Genomic DNA, 6,950 nt, shown 5'->3' with positions numbered 1-6,950 from the left:
TTTAACACGGCTAATTTACACTTTATTAAGTACAAAAATAATATTTCTACATACATAAATTTCTAAATTTTATATCTAAATTTTTGGATTTAGAAAGTTTACCAAAAACAAATCCAAGTTTTTTACGATACAATGACTGAAGTTGGTACTATTACAGAGACAGACTTTCAAACCAATTAAAAATATTTTGCAGCTTTTTAAAATATTTTTTGAATATTTTACTAATTAAAGTGTTAAATTTTATTTATTTATTTATTGTGCATTATTATTTATTTAAATTACTAATATTAGCTAAAGACTGGTTAATTATTATTATTTTTAGTTAAAATATTTTAAAACGAAATTTTTATTACATGTTAAAAGATAGCTTGTATATTTGTAAATAAAAGACTAATATATATATACATATATATATAAAATATAATACAGAAATATTATATATATATATTACTATTTATTTTATCAAAAAATTCTTATTTTATTTTATTTTATTTTTATCAGCATGTGCATAATATTACTATCTAATTTTTTTAAAGTCAATAAATAATAGATTGTGTTTTGAGATATATTTTTAAAATATTCCATGACAAACTCAAAAATAAAGTTAATTTTATATTTTTAATTTTGTGAAAAAAATTAAAAATTAAATAAAAATAAGGGATAAGTGACTATTAACAAGGCCTAAAAACTTTAATAGAAAGAACACACACCAAAATGTACACATGCTTAGCAGCAAAATTAAAATTGTCTTATAATTTTTTCTGTAATCTCACAGCAAGAAAGAACTCAAGTGCATTCAGAAGCAATCAGTTGAAAATTGGAAACTACTCTGTAGAGCTTTGCACTCAAAAGGCCAACGAGCCACAAATCAGGAGAATTGAAAACAAAAAAGATACCAACACTAAATTCTAAAACATAATAACAGTTACAAAAACCCTAATTTTTATGATTATATTTGAAGCATTTTCTAAACAATGATGCAAGAAATCATTCATTGATATTTTATTTTTTAAAATTGATTAAACATTTAATAAAGTAATGCATCTTATTCCAAAACACCATAAACAGTCCTAATCATACTCCAAATTCTTAATTCTAAAATCCCCAACTTGTCTCATGAAACACTTAGGGACAACAAATGTACTCTAATCAATGTACTTCCCGTAGGTTTACAACAACCATAAACTGTAGAAAGGTGGCAAATTGCACCAAAAAGTTAATCTCAAAGGTTGATGTTTCAAATCCCTGTCTTGCTTCACAGACCCTACCATGGGATGCAACCTCCTGCTGTACCAATTAATTAATTTGTTCTAAATATAAATTATATACATATATAGAAAAATTATATATATAGAATTTTTTAATTTATAAAAGAATGTACTTCCTATAGATCTCTGAAGTGCAGTAGGTAGGAAGTGACCTCAAGTGGTCTGCCTGCAAGTAAGTAAAGCCAGAGCCCCTCAGCCATTCCATGTCATGTCATGTTGGGCACTATCTGTGGTCCTTATTCTGTGCCACCCTATTCACTCCCCCACCAGTACTAATCCCCGTTCCCACCCCCCTACAAAGTCTGTTGTCCTGCAGATCACTTGCCTGGCCTTGCTATCAGCACCACCCCCCCCCCTTCTTTCCAGCTCTAAAGCATGCAGGTGCCTTCTCCCAAACCCCAAAAACTGGCTGAACAAACACACTCACCAGCTATCATGTATTCTGCATACAACTCTTTAATTTTGGCATGGTGATTTGGAAAGCCATCCCTATTGGATTACACTCTCAATGAACTTGTACACCGTGGAAACCAGGAGTTGGGAACACACACACACACACAAGGGGGTTGCTATTCATGTGTGCTCTGAGACATTTTTAGGGATTTGAGAGAGGATGTGAGCTGGTTTTAGTGCAAGTTAAGAAGTGGGTGATGCCAGATGGGAAGGTAGTGGGATGGCAAAAGAGAGATTACCTCAAAAAGATGAGAATTCTGTGCAGTTGCTGCACACAATTGTGGCATGGTGACAGGGAGCACTACATGTTCATGCCAACTGGGCAGTGAGAGGGCATAGAAGTCTCCATGTGGCAATTGGGTGGAAAACACCTCATTTGTGGCGTTGTGCACAAAAATGTGCAACACCCTTAGTGATCATTTCATTCATTATATACACACATGGAAATTTTCCTAACAAGCTATACCTTATTTAAATTACAATAAATATAATGACAATTAGAAAAAATGGTAGTATGGTCTCAATTGCCTTGTTTCTTCGGCTGATAACTTGTGCCCTAAAATATGGTTGGCTTGATGATTTCAGAAACTCATCTAAGTAGCATGATATGTATGGGTTATTTAAAAAATAATTTTAAAATGAAGAATTTTATGCTGGATATCAGTTTAATTAAATCTTGTAGTTGTCATGTTCCCAAGCTTGTTAAGCTTGATTTCATCAATATTATCAATGATTGGATTTGTGCATAGTTGGCAAAATATATGTTATAAATTCAAGACCTTGCAATATCCAGTATAAATTAAAACATATTCTCTTGATTTTTCTATGTATAATTTTTAAGTAACTTCTAGAGTCTTAGCATTAATAATATTATCATAATTGACTTGCAACTAGAAGGTACAGTTCATAAATCCAAGATGCATATTGTTTAAAAATAAGTTTGATTTTTAATGCAACAATATTTTTGGTAAAATTATTATTGACCTTCTAAGTGATTTGACTGAACTAAATTGCAAGTTATCTTATATCAAAAAGTATGATAGAAATTGTAATCAAATATACATGTTGTTGACCAAATACAAGAAGACCATATAGTTGCAATTATTTTTAGGCTATGCATACAATTGTAAAATTTTAATTTTAAAAAACTTCACAGTTTTTTTTTTTTTTTTTTTTTTTTTAAATCTTTGTTTTTTTTATAGGATATAAAATTATAATAAAAAATCTTTCTTTGCAGTTTTTTTCACATATTACCTCTATCATAAAATTCAAATTAATTGTACCCCACTAATATTATTATGAAAGCTTTAGTATAGATTTTGTAACACAAAAAGATTGACTTTTTAATTTTGAGGTCTACATTAATTTTTTTTGTTTTGTAAATGAATTAGATATTAGAAGTAGTCATTGCTAAGATGGATAACAGTATCATTGGTGTAAACATAGTATCAAACAAATCAAACTCTATTATTAAAGAAACCAATGTCTATGACATCCTTTCTAGTTATTTTGTTTATATTTACATCTGTATATAATTTGATCTATTTAGAATTTTAATTTAATTTATTTTTAAATCATGTTTTTTTTGCACATAATGTCAAAATAAATATCTATTACATAAGAAAACTTGGGTATAATACAAAAGACAAAGAAGTCTTTTGATTGGCCATGAAGAAGCAAACTTGGAGATTGCATGGAACACGAGGAACTTGGAGAATATGGAAACTAGGGAACATTAGAACAAGAAAACCATGGAATATGGTAACAAGAGAATGTAGGAACATGGGAACAAGGAAGCATGGATGAACAAAGAAATAAATGGATTTGCCGGAGATTGTAGTGCCGAATAATACACATTTCTACTAGGATATATATATACACATTTATATTGAAGCCTAATTTTTAATAATTTTTAAAATAAAAATTTCTATCATCTTAAAAATAATAAAATAATAAAAATAAGAGCATACAATATCATTGATAATTTAAAATTAATTCATTGAATGAACATTAATAAAACAATGGTGTATGTTTTACATGAATAATGCACATATGGTGTAAATTTTTTAGTATGCATAAATATATTATGAGCACTATAATTAAGGTGAGCACTTATAGTCTGAAAAAATTAAACCACAAGTGTTCCAAATAAGGATAATTTCTTTACATAAATGTTTTATTTGATTTAGAAAAAAAAAAAAATCTTTAGATATTTGATACTTGTATTCTTATTTTATGCTAACTAAAGATGATTTAAGAAGTTATATTATATAATTTACTAATATATTTATATATTTATCTTTATTTATTTATATTAAAATTGAATATTTATTCTTTACTTTAAACATGTCATCACTAAATATTATATATTTTAATAATAGTTATAAACAAATATTTGATAATAGTTATTGATATATCAATGTATTCAAATTTATACATTATCATTCTAAATTTTGTCTACATCTATGTTCTACTTGAGTTCTACTACATATAAAAATGTGAAATAAATTAATGAATTTAGTTTAATTTAAAAAATTTAACAAGAAAAGAATTAAATTAATTAAAACTTTTGTTCTTCACATTTTGTAAAAGTTTACAAGAAAAACAAAAACTTAGTATTTAAGACACAAATACATATTATTTATTATTGGCCCAAAACAAAATAGTTACATTTAGATTGTAAAGTTATATTACATCCATTAATTTTTAGAAACTTGTCAATAAAATTACTAATATTAAAGCTACTTCTATATCTATTAAAGGAATAGTTGATAGATTTTAGTTTAATTTTAAAAATTGATTTATAGCATCTTAAAATGAGGCTTTTACATGCAATGTATATATTATGAATTGTTTATATATATATAAGATTAAGCTAGTGGGTTTAAACATATTATTTTTATTATTTAAATAGTTTTTTCAAGACTTCTCTTATAATTTTTTATTTTATTAATCAATTGTTAAAACATAAAATAAATTTATTAATATCATTATTATATAAAAAGATACTATAAAATATTTTAAATTATAATCATAATGTCAAAAATAATGTAAAAAAAATCACAAATGATTATTATATGTATGGAATAAATATAATGTAAACAATAAATTCCAATTATAATGTCAAACTTATGAATAAATTAATAATTGTAGGATAGAATCTTGAGAAATTTTATTTACTGTAGACAGAATACTAGTTCTTAATTTAATAAATAGAGTACAAATGGTACAAATTTATTGAGAAGATTTAATTTCACATCTGTTTATAAGGTATAGATAAAAATGTATTATAATGTACTACCTAACTTGAAATTTAGATGATGACTTCTAATATTATAATTATTGTTAACAATCAAAAGCCTGCGACATTATTTCCTCGATTTTTTGAACTAAAAGATTTAAGAAAATCGTTTTGAGATTACCCTATTTTTTTTTTTTAATGCCGCCAAAAATTTCGACACGGAAAAAGATCCCGACGGCACAGGTGTGTCCTCGAGGACGCGGTACTAGGTTCGAGGCACGGTGTTGGAGTGCGACGAAGCGTAGGGCTTCTTCGGCGGAGTGCAATGGCGATGGTGGAGTGCCATACCATTGCTCGTCAGTCCCGCGGGTCCATTAGAGTGGCCATGCTGTTGTAGATAATCGCAGGACGGCGTGCATCGTATTGTCCATCTCGTTGAAGTGCAACCGGAGGGATTCATATTCTCGCCACAGTTGCGTCTGCCGTGGTGGAAGCGGTGAAATTTGGTCGAGCATGGTATTCATGCCTTTGGACAATCCCATGCTCAACCTATAGACGTTGGATTCTCTTCTGGATAGGTTTGAAATTTCAGTTGCATTCCTAATGCACTTGCTCTCTCTTACATCGTTTCGTTTTGCATATAATTAATTGATGCTATTTTCCTCATTGCAAAGTATTGGTCTAGTTTAGGATGTAATTTTGAACTATCGAATGGTTGATTCCAACGGTGCATCGCAAGAGGAGTCGTAAAGGCTCATTTTCATTATCTTTATCATGCAGTTGATGATTGAGCATGCTTCCTCTTCAGGTGTGGTGCCCTCGAAGGGAAGGCAGAGACATGCAGCGACAGGCGTCGACGCCTCGTAAGTATAATTCTTGACGTGTCATTGATTGAATTCTGCAGCTATTTAATATGGATTAATTATCATCAGTTTCAGGAGTTAGCGTCGTTAATGCATTGTATGCCTAGTCGAGGTAGAGTGAAATGAATATTTTATTTTAATCTTTCGATCCTTGAATGAAAGTGTACGACAGCATGACGGCTGAGAGCTTGTATTACTTGCAATGATTAGGTCATGTTAAGATGTGTTTTCAACATCACTGCTTTGTTGTGGTGATAGATCATGGCTAGAAGCTCTTGTACGTGAAAAGAATGTCTTCAACAGTTGATTGCCAGTGTAAAAGCTCAAGTGCCTTACCCGCAGCCATTATCAATTCTTGCGAAGTAGGGCTCGGCATTTCTTATTTTATCAATCGGTACCTAGACAACTGTTAGTAACGAACATATAGTCTCTGATTATACCTACTGTGCGTGATACATTACCTTCTCAGTGGTGTTTACTAACATTCCTGATGCTCTGGTATTTTGACAGGTATGAGAGATGTGCCGTTGCTGGAGGAGACCTACAAGAATACCTCGTAATTCTGAAAGAAAATTCACTCAAGTTCAGTATAATTTTGAATTGGCAAGGCTTTTTTTTTAATATGACGGAGTTCTTGATATGAATGATTTGTGATTCTTATTTAGCGCAATAGTTATTAACCCAATTCTTCGGTCTTTGACATAAAAGTGTGCTTCTGTCGCTTTCAACGGCTGAGACTTTCTCATCTACTATTGTATATTGGGCTATCGACTGGGTGGTGTTCTAGCTGACTGTATTCTCACACCGTTTGGTATACATTCTCGTTGCAACGATTGCATTTCCATGTATGCACACTGCATTTCATCGCATGGATACGAAACTACTGCAGTAACCCTGATTGTTGTCTGCACTCACGGATAAGGTATGCAAATCTCCTAGTTTAAAACTAATTTAAAAACAAATCTCACACAATATAAACAAATTTTTATGAATTGTCTAAACGTACCAAAATTTCTTTAAAAAATATTGCGTGTTTTTATAAGAGTGGCCTCCATGGTTTCTATCTTGGAAAATTTGTAATTTCTGTATTAATAAATAATAAAGTCTAGTTTTAAACAAATATTG

General features: G+C 29.8%; 1 long non-coding RNA gene across 3 annotated transcripts; it reads left to right on the top strand.

Moving 5' to 3' along the window:
• The first annotated feature begins 5,310 nt into the window (after positions 1 to 5,310).
• LOC149989590 (uncharacterized) lies at positions 5,311 to 6,570 on the top strand. 3 transcript variants are annotated; one of them, XR_016502300.1, is made up of 4 exons: positions 5,311 to 5,540; positions 5,771 to 5,825; positions 6,084 to 6,140; positions 6,336 to 6,570. It is a non-coding gene; the product is annotated as an uncharacterized LOC149989590 (long non-coding RNA). The 3 variants fall into 3 exon arrangements; XR_016502301.1 differs by having other exon boundaries at positions 6,084 to 6,187; XR_016502299.1 differs by lacking the exon at positions 6,084 to 6,140.
• The last annotated feature ends 380 nt before the right edge of the window (positions 6,571 to 6,950 follow it).

This window comes from Physcomitrium patens, chromosome 3 (genome assembly GCF_059467195.1).
Source record: "Physcomitrium patens ecotype Gransden chromosome 3, ASM5946719v1, whole genome shotgun sequence".
Lineage (NCBI taxonomy): Eukaryota > Viridiplantae > Streptophyta > Bryopsida > Funariales > Funariaceae > Physcomitrium > Physcomitrium patens.
The sequence above is the reverse complement of the archived record's forward strand: the minus strand, read 5'-3'. Positions and strand labels throughout refer to the sequence as shown.